Source organism: Rattus norvegicus, chromosome 2 (genome assembly GCF_021556685.1).
Source record: "Rattus norvegicus strain SHRSP/BbbUtx chromosome 2, alternate assembly SHRSP_T2T, whole genome shotgun sequence".
NCBI classification, from domain to species: Eukaryota; Metazoa; Chordata; class Mammalia; order Rodentia; family Muridae; genus Rattus; species Rattus norvegicus.
Window position 1 is genome coordinate 183,443,207 of NC_141535.1, and position 16,313 is coordinate 183,459,519.

Consider the following 16,313-nt stretch of genomic DNA (forward strand, 5'->3'; position numbering starts at 1 on the left):
TGGCTGTAGGAAATCTGGTGGATGTCTGTGGTAGTTTGAATAGGCTTGGACCATGTAAAATGGCACCATAAGGAGGTGTGGACTTGTTGTAGGAAGTGTGTCATGGGTAGGTGGCCTTTGAGGGAGTCTTTTTAGCATTGAAGTGTTGGAGATTTGTCACGACACCTAGTGCTCAAGCTCTGACCAGTCAGGAAAAGAGCCATGGTTGCCTGCAGAACTGAATCTCATCCTGACAAGGTTTGTATCAAGATATAGAATTCTCATCTCTTAAATTTGGCCTCCAATGTTTAATTTGGTTTGCTCTGGTGAAAGTCAGGATTAACAAAGAGTATCCCTGTGTGTGTGGTTTCCTGTTTCAAAATCTCAAGCCAGGCTCAGTGTCTGTCTCTCTTCCTGATGCCTGTTCTGGATGTGGAATGCTCAGCTACATCTCCAGTACTCTGTCTGCCTTCTTGCCATCCTTCTTCCTGCCTTGATACAAATGTGTTGCTGTAATAATAAATTAATGTGTTTCTTTTACCCTGCACTAGATCCCACACAGTAGGGCCCCAAGATATCTGATAGGTATCTTCATCTCAGTCAGCAAATCTTCTCACCTGTTTTGCTCTATCTCATATCACATTGCTAAGGGCTACTCTTTGAGCCTGGCAACAATCTGTCTTCTAATCTAGTTCCCAAGTCATGTTACCACCATACCAGACAAACATATCGCAATTCCCTGGCAGCCCAGTGTCTCCAGCAACCACATAATCTCTTAAGTTTAATTAAATCACCACATGACAGAACACACAACACAATAACCTCTGATCCAGTTGATAATATGTAATTGCACACCTAGACATACAAAGCGCTGTACACAAGCATCCCTTAAGCATATTCATAAAAACTTGTGAATATACAGAGAAAAACCTTATCATCCTCCTCCGGGATCTCTCGGCTACTTCTCCCTTGGTTCCAATCTCTTCTCCCTTGGTTCCAATCTCTTCTCCCTTGGTTCCAATCTCTTCCTCCTCTCTAAAACTTTCGTCCTGCCCATCCTCTTGTCATCTCGTCCAAAGACAGGCCTCGCTCTATTTTGTACCTGCTTTTACCTACATAATGACTTCATCCTATATGAATGGACTAAATCTCTGATCCTGTAGGCAAGGGCTAATTCAGTGGTTCCATATAAGGAACTGTGGTCATGGTGTCTCTTCACATCAAAAGAATACTGAGGGAAATGGTAATCACAAATCAGACAGTATATAAACCAGTGGCCTGGAATAAAACCAAAAAGAACTGGTCTTTAAGACAAGGTAACAATAAAATAACTCCCAATAATCCTTTGTTATCTCCTTAATCAAAAAGTCATCATCAGAGAAGCTTCTTCCTATATCAGATTTTGAACAAATATATAGATCAAAAGACAGACATTATGCACAAAGAGAGATAGAGACGGAGACAGAGACACACACAGAGAGAAAACAGAGATCTTAAAACACACAGCTCTTACTGAGATGCTTCCATTGAATCCATGCCCTCAGAGTTCAGAAAACCTCAAGGAAGATAACAAGAATGAGTGAGTGAGACAGAGGAGATGGAAGACATCAGGAAAACAAAACCCTTTGAATTCCCTTTAACTAACAGACTGAGGCAGCCATCTCAGTGCCTTCAGAGATGTCTGTATATATAACTTAGCTTGTACTATAGTTCTTTTATGGGTCTTCTGAGTGTGTGAACATGTGAGCCTCTAAATCTTGTGCCTTTTCTTGGGTCTTTTATATTTTTCTGTTGGTTGATCATGTCCAATTGGATATGATGGTTTTCGTTTTATATTACTATGTTTTATTTCAAATTTTGGTTGTTATTTTGTAGAAAGCTGTCCTTTCGTAATGAGAGACAGAGAGTTAGATGATCTATATGGGAGAGGAAATGGGAAAGAATGAGAAGTATTGAGGGAACCACTACTCACTCAGATGATAGAGTATTAATATAGCATCTATTTTTAATTGCACAAGGGGCAGAAGGAGGAGATGCATTGGAGGAGAAAATACAGTAGTTGTCCAGAACTTTCAGAATGAGATAAGAAGTGTGACTAAGTAGAGCCCCTCACATTTTGTTTTAGTGTAATGTCATTAGGAACATTAAATACAGCAGTAACTATGTAACAGGACACAACACAAGAAAAAGAGAGTAAAATATTGTACAGAAGCTTGATGTTTGAGATACTTCACTGTTTCTCCAATTGCGATGAAAACCTTATCTTTCTCGTTTTGGTTTTCATTTTCTCAATCGTATTTTAGAAAACCGGTTCACTTCATATGTATAGTGTTGTTCCTGCATGTGTACCTGTACACTACTTGCCAGGTATGTTGCCCACAGAAACCAGAAGAAGGCATTAGATCCCATGAGACTGGCATCCAGATGGTTATGAGTTGGCCTTTGCTATTAGGGATGAAACCTGGGTTCTATTGAATGGCAGGCATCCAGTTCTCCTAAATACTCAGTCATATCTTCACACCCTGCCACACTTGGTCTGATTACATACCTGGGGTTGTTCTCAGCACAAGGTCATGTGACAAGTGAATTCTTTTATTTTTTCATCTTCACTAACTTGAGCATTTCTTCTTTACATTTCGATTGTTATTCCCCTTCACGGTTTCCGGGCCAACATCCCCCAACCCCTACCCCTCCCCTTATATATGGGTGTTCCCCTCCTCATCCTCTTCCCATTACCACCCTCCCCCCAACAATCACGTTCACTGGGGGTTCAGTCTTGGCAGGAACAAGGGCTTCCCCTTCCACTGGTGTACTTACTAGACTATTCATGGCTACCTACGAGGTTGGTGCAAAGGGTCAGTCCATCTATAGTCTTTGGGTAGTGGCTTAGTCCCTGGAAGCTCTGGTTGGTTGGCACTGTTGTTCATATGGGGTCTCGAGCCCCTTCAAACTCTTCCAGACCTTTCTCTGATTTCTTCAACAGGGGTCCCATTCTCACTACAGTGGTTTGCTGCTGGCATTCGCCTATCTATTTGCCATATTCTGGCTGTGTCTCTCAGGAGACATCTACATCCACTTCCTGTCAGCCTGCACTTCTTTGCTTCATCCACCTTATCTAATTGGGTGGCTATATATGTACGGGCCACATGTGGAGCACGCTCTGAATGGGTGTTCCTTCTGATTCTGTTCTAAACCTTGCCTCCCTATTACCTCTCAAGGGTATTCTTGTCCCCGACCCCTTTTTTTTATTTATTTTATTTATTTATTTTTTATTAACTTGAGTATTTATTATTTACATTTCTTATTTACATTTACATATTCTGTTTCCCGGTTTCTGGGCAAACATCCCCCTAACCCCTTCCCCTCCCCTTCTATATGGGTGTTCCACTCCCCACCCTCCTCACATTGCCACCCTCCCCCCAACAATCACGTTCACTGGGGGTTCAGTCTTAGCAGGACCAAGGGCTTCCCCTTCCACTGGTGCTCTTACTAGGATATTCATTGCTACCTATGAGGTCAGAGTCCAGGGTGAGTCCATGTATAGTCTTTGGGTAGTGGCTCAGTCCCTGGAAGCTCTAGTTGCTTGGCATTGTTGTACATATGGGGTCTCCAGCCCCTTCAACCTCTTCCAGTTCTTTCTCTGACTCCTTCAACAGGGGTCCTGTTCTCAGTTCAGTGGTTTGGTGCTGGCATTCGCCTCTGTATTTGCTGTATTCTGGCTGTGTCTCTCAGGAGAGATCTACATCTGCCTCCTGTCGGCCTGCACTTCTTTGCTTCATCCATCTTCTCTAATTGGATGGCTGTATAGGTATGGGCCACATGTGGGGCAGGCTCTGAATGGGTGTTCCTTCTGTGTCTGTTTTAATCTTTGCCTCTCTATTCCCTGCCAAGGGTATTCTTGTTCCCCCTTTTAAAGAAGGAGTGAAGCATTCACATGTTGATCATCCGTCTTGAGTTTCATTTGTTCTAGGCATCTAGGGTAATTCAAGCATTTCGGCTAATAGCCACTTATCAATGAGTGCATACCATGTGTGTTTTTCTGTGATTGGGTTACCTCACTCAGGATATTTTCCAGTTCCAACCATTTGTGTATGAATTTCATAAAGGCATTGTTTTTGATAGCTGAGTAATAATCCATTGTGTAGATGTACCACATTTTCTGTATCCATTCCTCTGTTGAAGGGCATTTGGGTTCTTTCCAGCTTCTGGCTATTATAAATAAGGCTGCTATGAACATAGTGGAGCATGTGTCTTTTTTTTTTTGAAAGAAAAGAATTATTTTTATTTTATTTTATATGTGTCAGTATTTGCTTACATATATGTCAGTGTACTATATGTATGCCTATGTATGCCTATGTATGCCTTATCGTCACAGAGGCCAAAAAAGGGTATTGGATCCCTTGGAACTGGAGTTACAGATGGTTGATAGCGGCCATGTAGGTGTTGGGAAACAAACCTGGGACCTCTGGAAGAGCAGTCAGTGAGCTGAGCCATCTCTCTGGCCCTTTCCTTTCCCTTTAAAAATACATTTTAACTTTGTTACACAATAAATTTACATATTTTAGGATACAGAATAACACACACATATATTCATACAGGGCAGGTGCTTGCGATTTCCTTGGGTTAGGATATTCAACCCTGTCTGTACATGTATTCCTAGGTGTTTGTTCTGTTTTCTAAAGACACACAATGGAAAGTTTCAATACATAGTGTCAAACATCAGGGGCAAATTTTAAAGCTTTATTCATAAAACTATATCTAGGCTTAGTTTTGGTGCTTTTTAGTCCAACTCAGAGATGTACCTGCCTCTGCCTCCAAAGCACTGGGGTTAAAGGTGGGCTCCACTGCCCTGCTCTAGACTACATCTAGACTAGTACTCAAGATCTAACACGGATGGGTGTGGCTTTCCTGTCATCTAGAGCAGAATGAAAGGAAAGACGAGGGCCCAGAAGTTGAGGCAGACATCAAGGTTAGGGAGAGTAGAGGAGACCTTGGATAAAGCCACACCAAGAGAGAAAGTCACAGGCCACACCCATGCACCAGAAGCCTGCAAGCCCAAGTCTGAGCAAGTTCCCTGATGTGTCTCTGGTGGTTTCACCTGAGTGAATGTAGCTCAGGTGTTAGAACCCGGAGAGGAGATGGGGGGTGGGGCTGAGTACATTGTAGACAGAGCTTTGCCTTGAGAATCAGAAAGATTTGCTTCACAAACCAAAGCAGGCATCTGACTTCGTACAAACTACTTTGTCTGCAGTTGTATTGTTAACCATTTACACACCATGATTCTTAAATTTGTTAGACAACACGTGTGAAGTTTAGGGTCTATAGTAGCTACTCAGAAAACAAAACCCCACACGTTTGTTCTGTATTTAAACCAACTTAGACTTAAAACTTTAAAAAGAAATTAATGTTATAGTAATTGGGGGGAAACATCAGTTGCTTGGAAGGTAATGGTAAAAATTTGGATGTAATAATATATTGGTAAAATAAACGCAGATTTTTTTAAAGTTTTAAGAAGAAATTACGAGCTAACCAAAAGTAATTGAGAAAAACAACCAATACAAAACTTTCTTTTTGCATTGATCAGGAGAATTGACTAGAATGACATTTTTTATTCTGTAATAACATTGTATGCGGTCGAAAGGCTACTTCAGGCCACCTGTGAGCGGCATTTAGTTTGTGCCTTGTGAATCCTCAGGGCTTCACATTAGGAAACCATGTTGTTATTCAGTCTCTTCTGCCTTATAGATGAGGAAACAGAGGTGCAGACCCTGCTGCTCCCACATTACAACAAATCTGGGTGTGCAGCTGGCTTTCCGTCTTCCTTCACAAGGCCTCCTTGGAATTCTGGGATAGTGTTGAAGCGGTTTGTCTCTCCTACCATGCCTCTGACCAGCTAGCCGAAGTTAGCTGCTACCGACGCTGGTTCTAGACTCTGGACACTCTCCTCACCTTCCTTCCTGGTACTCCCACGCAGTGATTCTGTCAAAGAAACAGGAAGCAACCAGAGCAATAGCAGTATGGAACTGTGTTAGTCAGCTTTGCGGTACTATGACAGAATGCCTGAGATGACAAAGTTTTGAGGGGGAAAGGTTTATTTCATTTACACTTTAAGAAGTTTCAGTTCATGTTTATTTGACCCCATTGCCTTTGGGCCTGTGGTAAGGCAATACAGCTCAGTGGAAGCTGTGCCGGAAGAAGCTGCTCGAGACATGCAGAGAGACCAGGGTCCCACTGTCCCCTTCAAGGGGACACTCTCAATGCTTAACATTATTCCTGTAAGCCCCACCTCTTAAGTTTCTGCCACCTCCCAGAAGCATCATGAACCAAGACCAAGTCTCTAGCATGTGGACCTTGGGAAGTATGTCATAGTCAAACTGTACCAGTAACCAAATCTCACAAAAGCAGCCTGGAGTCTTCTTATAGATGACTTCCTATCTGTCCTTCTCCCCTCAGACAATGTCCAGGAGAAAAGAGTCATCATGACTCCCATGGGAAAAGGCAGGGCAGTCCTGAGGGACACACAGACTTCAGAGTTAGTCAGATTTGCGTGGAATTGTGATTCTTTGCTTTCCTATGTGTGTGGCTATGAACAAGCCCTGTCTCCATTCTGTGTGTTTTCCCCTGTGTAAAGTGAGACAATCATTCGCTTGCATTAGTTGTATAGGATTGTGGTGTGCAGAAGATTTAAAAGTATATAATATTATCATAGTCTGCTTTCTATCGTTATGATAAAATGTTCTGACAAAAAGCAACTTGGGGGGAAAGTTTGGTTTGGTTTACACATCCCAGTCAAAGCCCATCGCTGATGGAAGCCAGGGTTGGAATTCAAGGCAGGAACCTGAAGAAGAGGCCACAGAAGGGTGCTGTTTTATTGCTTCTGTCCGTGGTTTGCTCAGTCTGTTTCCTTTTTCTTTTTTTTTCTTTTTTTTTTTTAATTAACTTCAGTATTTCTTATATACATTTCGAGTGTTATTCCCTTTCCCAGTTTCCGGGCAAACATACCACTGCCCCCTCCCTTTCCTTATGGGTGTTACCCTCCCTATCCTCCCAGCATTGCCATCCTCCCCCTAACAATCTAGTTCACTGGGGGTTCAGTCTTAGCAGGACCCAGGGCTTCCCCTTCCACTGGTGCTCTTACTAGGATATTCATTGCTACCTATGAGGTCAGAGTCCAGGGTGAGTCCATGTATAGTCTTTAGGTAGTGGCTTAGTCCCTGGAAGCTCTGGTTGGTTGGCATTGTTGTACATATGGCGTCTCGAGCCTCTTCAAGCTCTTCCAGTTCTTTCTCTGATTCCCTCAACAGGGATCCTGTTCTCAGTTCAGTGGTTTGCTGCTGGCATTTGCCTCTGTATTTGCTATATTCTGGCTGTGTCTCTCAGGAGCGATCTACATCCGGCTCCTGTCGGCCTGCACTTCTTTGCTTCATCCATCTTGTCTAATTGGGTGGCTGTATATGTATGGGCCACATGTGGGGCAGGCTCTGAATGGGTGTTCCTTCAGTCTCTGTTTTAATCTTTGCCTCTCTCTTCCCTGCCAAGGGTATTCTTGTTCCCCCTTTTAAAGAAGGAGTGAAGCATTCACATGTTGATCATCCGTCTTGAGTTTCATTTGTTCTAGGCATCTAGGGTAATTCAAGCATTTCGGATAGTAGCCACTTATCAATGAGTGCATACCATGTATGTCTTTCTGTGATTGGGTTAGCTCACTCAGGATGATATTTTCCAGTTCCAACCATTTGCCTACGAATTTCATAAAGTCATTGTTTTTGATAGCTGAGTAATATTCCATTGTGTAGATGTACCACATTTTCTGTATCCATTCCTCTGTTGAAGGGCATCTGGGTTCTTTCCAGCTTCTGGCTATTATAAATAAGGCTGCGATGAACATAGTGGAGCACGTGTCTTTTTTATATGTTGGGGCATCTTTTGGGTATATGCCCAAGAGAGGTATAGCTGGATCCTCAGGCAGTTCAATGTCCAATTTTCTGAGGAACCTCCAGACTGATTTCCAGAATGGTTGTACCAGTCTGCAATCCCACCAACAATGGAGGAGTGTTCCTCTTTCTCCGCATCCTCACCAGCATCTGCTGTCACCTGAGTTTTTGATCTTAGCCATTCTCACTGGTGTGAGGTAAGATCTCAGGGTTGTTTTGATTTGCATTTCCCTTATGACTAAAGATGTTGAACATTTCTTTAGGTGTTTCTCAGCCATTCGGCATTCCTCAGCTATGAATTCTTTGTTTAGCTCTGAACCCCATTTTTTAATAGGGATATTTGTCTCCCTGCGGTCTAACTTCTTGAGTCTTTGTATATTTTGGATATAAGGCCTCTATCTGTTGTAGGATTGGTAAAGATCTTTTCCCAATCTGTTGGTTGCCGTTTTGTCCTAACCACAGTGTCCATTGCCTTACAGAAGATTTGCAGTTTTATGAGATCCCATTTGTCCATTCTTGATCTTAGAGCATAAGCCATTGGTGTTTTGTTCAGGAAATTTTTTCCAGTGCCCATGTGCTTCCTCAGTTTTTCTTCTATTAGTTTGAGTGTATCTGGTTTGATGTGGGGTCCTTGATCCACTTGGACCTAAGCTTTGTACAGGGTGATAAGCATGGATCGATCTGCATTCTTCTACATGTTGACCTCCAGTTGAAACAGCACCATTTGCTGAAAATGCTATCTTTTTTCCATTTGATGGTTTTGGCTCCTTTGTCAAAAATCAAGTGCCCATAGGAGTGTGGGTTCATTTCTGGGTCTTCAATTCTGTTCCATTGGTCTATCTGTCTGTCTCTGTACCAATACCATGCAGTTTTTTTTAATCACTATTGCTCTGTAATACTGCTTGAGTTCAGGGATAGTGATTCCCCCTGAAGTCCATTTATTGTTGAGGATAGTTTTAGCTATCCTGGGTTTTTTGTTATTCCAGATGAATTTGCAAATTGTTCTGTCTAACTCTTTGAAGAATTGGATTGGTATTTTGATGGGGATTGCATTGAATCTGTAGATTGCTTTTGGTAAAATGGCCATTTTTACTATATTAATCCTGCCAATCCATGGGCATGGGAGATCTTTCTATCTTCTGAGGTCTTCTTCAATTTCTTTCTTCAGAGTCTTGAAGTTCTTATTGTACAAATCTTTTACTTGCTTGGTTAAAGTTACACCAAGGTACTTTATATTGTTTGGGTCTATTATGAAGGGTGTCGTTTCCCGAATTTCTTTCTCGGCTTGTTTCTCTTTTGTGTAGAGGAAGGCTACTGATTTATTTGAGTTAATGTTATACCCAGCCACTTTGCTGAAGTTGTTTATCAGCTTTAGTAGTTCTCTGGTGGAGCTTTTGGGATCACTTAAATATACTATCATATCATCTGCAAATAGTGATATTTTGACTTCTTCTTTACCAATCTGTATCCCCTTGATTTCCTTTTGTTGTCTGATTGCTCTGGCTAGAACTTCAAGAACTATATTGAAAAGTAGGGAGAGAGTGGGCAGCCTTGTCTAGTCCCTGATTTTAGTGAGACTGCTTCAAGTTTCTCTCCATTTAGTTTAATGTTAGCAACTGGTTTGCTGTATATGGCTTTTACTATGTTTAGGTATGGGCCTTGAATTCCTATTCTTTCCAGGACTTTTATCATGAAGGGGTGTTGAATTTTGTCAAATGCTTTCTCAGCATCTAATGAAATTATCATGTGGTTTTGTTCTTTCAGTTTGTTTATATAATGGATCAGGTTGATGGTTTTCCGTATATTAAACCATCCCTGCATGCCTGGGATGAAGCATACTTGATCATGGTGGATGATTGTTTTGATGTGCTCTTGAATTCGGTTTGCCAGAATTTTATTGAGTATTTTTGCGTCGATATTCATAAGGGAAATTGGTCTGAAGTTCTCTTTCTTTGTTGGGTCGTTGTGTGATTTAGGTATAAGAGTAATTGTGGCTTCATAGAAGGAATTCGGTAGTGCTCCATCTGTTTCAATTTTGTGGAATAGTTTGGATAGTATTGGTATGAGGTCTTCTATGAAGGTCTGATAGAATTCTACACTAAACCCGTCTGAACCTGGGCTCTTTTTGGTTGGGAGAACTTTAATGACTGCTTCTATTTCCTTAGGAGTTATGGGGTTGTTTAACTGGTTTATCTGTTCCTGATTTAACTTTGGTACCTGGTATCTGTTTAGGAAATTGTCCGTTTCCTGCAGATTTCCAAGTTTTGTTGAATATAGGCTTTTATATTAAGATCTGATGATTTTTTGAATTTCCTCTGAATCTGTAGTTATGTCTCCCTTTTCATTTCTGATTTTGTTAATTTGGACACATTCTCTGTGATCAATATCTTGATCACCAAAACTACATCATATCACTTGGCATCCTGACATCAGATGTATCTCTCTGAAAGGTCACAAGTTTGTCATAGGCATCCTGACCACCAGATATATTTCTCAAAACCTTGTTTTTACAGCTTTGTTTCTCGTATCTCTGAAACTATGAAACTTTATTTCATCAGCATCAATTCTCTTCTTCTCCTCTTAAATATAAAGCCAGAGACACATGGCTAAAGCTGCTGAGTTCTGCTTGCAGGAACTGGAACATGGACCCCTTACTCTATTATACTATCACTAGCCTCCACTTTTCTAACTCCTTCACTGTCTAAACTTGGCTGTCCTGGATATTGCTCTGTAGATGACCATGAATTTAGACATCTACATGCCACTCTCCTGGGATTAAAAGTGTGTACCACCACACCTGTATTTAAGCTTGGCCTCACCTAGAACTTGCTCTGCTCTAGTCTAGCCTTGAAATCAGAGCTCTGCTTGTCTTTGCCTACTAGGATTAAAGGTTTGTAGTAGGTTGCCTTGAGCTAATTTAGTTGGGTGGGATCTTACTCCAAGGCCATTACTTCCTTAGTTAAACTTAATATCCTTGAACACAGGATTCAGCTTTATTTCACTTCCTGGTATCCCTTTAATACTCAATCACATAATTTGTTTCCTCCTTTTTCAACTTCCTTTTCTCATTAAAATTCTCTTCATAACAGTGAATTTTAGTAACCATACAAGAGAAGTTACACTAGGCTGTTTTGAGTCTTTCTTTTTCAAGGAAATTAATCTAAATCTCTTCACCTTAACCTCAGGCAGACACTTCAGACAAGGGCAAAAAGTGGCCACATTCTTCACTAAAATACTACACAAGCAGCCTTTATAGCAGATACAGAAATTCTCCTCTAAAACCTCTTGGGACAAATGCTTGAATTACCCTAGATGCCTACAACAACTGAAACTCAAGACGGATGATCAAAATGTGAATGCTTCACTCCTTCTTTAAAAGGGGAACAAGAATACCCTTGGCAGGGAAGAGAGAGGCAAAGATTAAAACAGAGACTGAAGGAACACCCATTCAGAGCCTGCCCCACATGTGGCCCATACATACACAGCCACCCAATTAGACAAGATGGATGAAGCAAAGAAGTGCAGACCGACAGGAGCCGGATGTAGATCGCTCCTGAGAGACACAGCCAGAATACAGGAAATACAGAGGCAAATGCCAGCAGCAAACCACTGAACTGAGAATAGGACCCCCGTTGAAGGAATCAGAGAAAGAACTGGAAGAGCTTGAAGGGGCTCGAGACCCCATATGTACAGCAACCAGAGCTCCCAGGGACTAAGCCACTACCTAAAGACTATACATGGACTGACCCTGGACTCTGACCTCATAGATAGCAATGAATATCCCAGTAAGAGCACCAGTGGAAGGGGAAGCCCTGTGTCCTGCTAAGACTGAACCCCCAGTGAACTAGACTGCTGGGGGGAGGGCGGCAATGGGGGGAGGGTGCGGAGGGGAACACCCATAAGGAAGGGGAGGGGGGAGGGGGATGTTTGCCCGGAAACCGGGAAAGGGAATAACACTCGAAATGTATATAAGAAATACTCAAGTTAATAAAAAAAAAAAAAAGAAAGAAAAACCTCTTGGGCCAGGCCTGTACAATTCAAATTACTCTCAGTAACAAAATCTTCCCCATTTCTACTAAGATGGTCCATTAAGCCCCATTTAAAACATTATATGGCTTCCTAAATCCAAAGTCTCCACATCTATATTCCCCCTAACAAAAGCTTGGTCAGGCCTATCACAATACCCAGCTCCTGGTACCAACCTCTGTCCTAGTTAGGGTCATATTGCTGTAAACAGACACCATGACCAATGTAAGCTTTATAAATGACAACAATTATTTGGAGCTGGCTAACAGTTTCCAAGGTTCAGTCCATTATCATCAATGAGGGAGCATGGCAGTGTCACAATATCCAGGCAGGCATGGTGCAGGAGGAGCTGAGTTCTACATCTTTACCCAAAGGAAGCCAGGAACACACTCAGCATCCTCAGGTAACTAGTAGGAGGTCATCCAAGCCCAACCCCATGATGACACACTTCCTCCAACAAGGCCATGCCTTCTAATAGTGAGAGTCCCTGAGCCAAGCATATGCAAATCATCACAAATGGAAATATTTTATCCAGCACTTTCACACCCTCTGGGTCAAAATGGAACTGTGCTCCTTTTTTGTGAAGAAATGTTTTCCATCTGGGAGTATGGGCATTTAGAAATAACCATGAATGAATCCGATTTATTACAAAATCAAACTTTCTTTGGCTAGACCTGGATAGGATGTGGTGGCTGTTCCCCCTGAACCCATATTTTTTTTTTACTCGAAATTGGTCCCAGTGCTTGTTAAAAGACAGAATTTTGTGCCCTGTGCCCACCAAAAACTATCTGGCTTTCCCCTCCTTCTTTAAGTTTACCCAGGGCATGGAATGGAGCTGAGCCACAAGGCTCTCAGTCATATCGCTCTTCTTATATAAAGTTGTAGGACGTTGCTTACCAGCAAAACAATCCAGGCACTGAAGTTCCTGATAGATATCAGGGTCTGTTTGTTGAAAAAAAAGCCAAGCTTCCCACTGACAATTTTCTCTCTTTTCTGGGTCTGAGAGAATGTAAATCTTATGGGATTCAAACAATTCTTTTTAAATATTCTGTAGAGTTCTCATTATTTCACCTGGTTACCATAGGCAAATTTATAGGCCAACTTGATTGAAGCTTCCCTGAGGCTCATCCAACAGAATCTGGTAGTAGACACATATACTCGCCCTACCTTCAACAGCCTTAAAATCCCAGTTGGGTATGGTCAAAGTTAAGGCTGTATCAATATTTTCCTGGACTTGTGTGGGCAGACCATTTACCTCTAGAACCAATTTCCAAGCTTTTCCAACAATCCTCTCACTTTCTTCAGTTGTGAAAAGAACCTGGAACTGTTGTTGACAGTCATGCCAGGTGGGTTTATGAGTCAACCTGATTGAATCTAAAAGACCTAGGGGATCTGAGGGTCTTTTGGAAAATGGAGGGAAGGGATTTATGACTTACAATTATAAAGGTCAGTACTGGTCAATGGTACATAGGACACAAACTGTCTCCCCTGTACATCTGGGTGTTCAGAAGACTAGAGGAGTAAGGTCATAGTAGAGTCAATCCCTCTGGGCAGTATAGCATGAATGTGCGTTGAACTCATATTAGGTAAGGACACTAATACTCATCAAATTAAAAATGCCTAAGCTGCCATTTCAATTCTCACTATGTGTGCACCAAATCAAAGGCATCAAAGCATAGCAGCAGCCATCAAAATCTCCCCATCAAATAATGCCCAGGACCATAATTTTCACCTGTTAATCTAAGAGGTGTTATGGCATATACTCCTCAAATCATTTCACAAAATAAAAAGAGAAGGAATATTTCCCACTCTATTTTATGAGAGACTACAGTTACACTGATATCTAAAACACAAATCAATTTAACTTATGGACTCATGCAAACATAATCATTAAATAATTACAAGAACACATTAAAAAATATCATTAACAAAACCAAAGTAGGCTTTGTCTCAAGGTGAGTAAGGCTGGTTCAATATGCAAAAATCAATAAAATTCAATTGACCACATAAACTAACTGAAAGAAAAAAAGCAAAACAAAAGGAAACAAAGAAAAAGCAAAAAACATGATCATTAAACTGGATCAGGACATGGACTTTAAGAAGCAATCCCTTAATGATAAAACTTCTCCAGAGATTGGCACAGAGATTATATGGCTAAATATAATAATGGTAATATAGAAGAATCCCGCATCAAGATCAACTTAAATGGGGAGAAACTCAAAGCCAGTATACAAAAGCAAAGGTAAGTCAAGGTTTCTCATTCTCTTAAGTAGACGCAATACAAGAATTGAAGTCTTAATTAGAACAATAAGGCAACTGGCCATTAAGAGGGCAAATACAGTAAAGTTGAAAGAATTTTTATTTGCAGATAGATAATACACATGAATTAGGTGGAAAACTTTACATGTCAGTTAATGCATATGTTAGGTCAGCTATTCTGTTCAGTCCAATGCAAACAGGTTTCTCCAAAGAAAGTCAGGTAGGCTCTGCTTCACGCCAGTTGAATGCCAGTTCCAAGACATCAGACAAGAATAAGACAACATCAACAGGATAGATGTCAGGTAGAATGTCCAAGACCCTAGTGCTGCCCTTTCCCTACACACCATTTTGAAATATTACAGCTGTATGAAATCCATAGCCATCATGCTACCTTGCCACAGATTCACTGTAAATGTTCCAGCAAAACTGTAATCTAAACAGAAGTCATTGTTAAAAACACTAGTTGTAGCTGTTAGAAGCCAGGTGTCGGTCATATCTGTCAAGTTCCTAAAATATCTTTAGGTGTTTGAGTGAAGGCTCCGAGGAAAAACACTGTATAGAAGCCAGGGAGAGAAATGCTTCCTCCACCAAGTGGGGATGTGACTCCAACATTGACTTCCACTCCAAGGTCTTAGACACTTCAGAAGCATGAAGTATAATGAAATCCATGACCTTAGTCTTCAGGTGCTCTGTGCTGTGGAGGTCAGCCAGGATCAGAGTTGGTACAGCATTCTTCACACTGAGGTTCCTGCACAGGGAATCCTCACACATGACCTTCAAGTCCTGCAGGTCATACATGTCAGCAGCTGCCAACAAATCAGTGGCCATTGAGTGGCTGTGGAGGTGTGGTGCCTTCCCTGTGTAAATGAAGGCCATCATTTCCTTAAAGACTTGCAGGTGAATGTCATGGATCTCCACGCGGTTTGTTAGGCTCTCCAGCATTTCATGTTCAAACATGGCTCTGAAAACTGGAGAGCGAGCTGCTAGAATTGCCTTGTGAGCTCTGAATTCCTGGCCAGCTACCACCAGGCTGCAGTCTGTGAAGAGGGAATTTTCCCACAGCTCTCCTATGTCATCAGCCAACTTCTGCCTTGGATCCTTGTTTGCAGGTGTCATGTTATGTCCAGGCATGCTGAAGGAGGGTCCTACTACGGACACCTTACAACACAGGATGAGCTGGTCTTCAGGGAGAAGCCAATGCCTAAGGGAGAGGAGGAAATCTCGAAGGATGAACTTTCTCAATCCCCATTGTTGTTTTGGACTAAAGCTTAAAATATTTGGGATCTCTTTGATTTGATGTTTCTCTCCTTGGGCATTTATGATCCAGAACTGCACCTTTGCCAAAACTGGGCTCTTTGGACAACAGTGCAAACCCACGGAAACAGACAGGTAATCTTTGCTTTCTTCATCAACACCATTTGGGAATATTCTCAAACACCATTGTACTTCTTCATTGCCCTCTAATGAGAACACTGGGCTTGTAATATTTCCCGAATTCCATCCATGCAAAATGAAAAGTTGCTAATGGTCCACTTGTAGCAGAATCTCTGAACACTGATATGTGTGTAGCCACAGATCTTGGCTTCTAGGTCCCCTGACATGTCTTCTGGAGGTAGTTTGGAGGTTAAAGTTGATCTGAAAGAAAGTAATAGAATTTACTCTTTCCTCTGTAAGATACAATTATAGATATAATTTAGATAGATTTAGATAGATAGATTTAGATTTTATTTTCATTTTCTGCTAAATTTCCCCTTTTATATACTTGGAAATGTCTATTTCTATGTAGGTTCTGTAGGTTTTCATATTTGTTCTACCAAAGATAAAACAGACCACTATGACTGTTAAATCTCTCTCTCTCTCTCTCTCTCTCTCTCTCTCTCTCTCTCTCTCTCTCCCTCTCCCTCACCCTCGACCTCTCCCTCCCCCCCCCCGTCTCTCCTTGTTTGTTTGTGTCTGTATGTCTCTTCCTTTCTGTGTTCCTGTCTCTCTCAGTCTCCACTAACCCCACCCAAACCTACCGTGGTTCTGTATATTTCTGTGTATGTTTATTGAATCTTAGGTCAATGTTAACTGGTTTTGACTATTGTATCCAACTTTGGAACTGTTTGGAAATGT

The 16,313-nt window shown here is 41.5% G+C and overlaps 1 pseudogene; it reads right to left on the reverse strand.

Annotated features, from left to right (window-relative positions):
- Positions 1 to 14,705: 14,705 nt before the first annotated feature.
- On the reverse strand, positions 14,706 to 15,799 carry Tdpoz1-ps8 (TD and POZ domain containing 1, pseudogene 8; annotated as a pseudogene).
- Between the last annotated feature and the right edge of the window lie 514 nt (positions 15,800 to 16,313).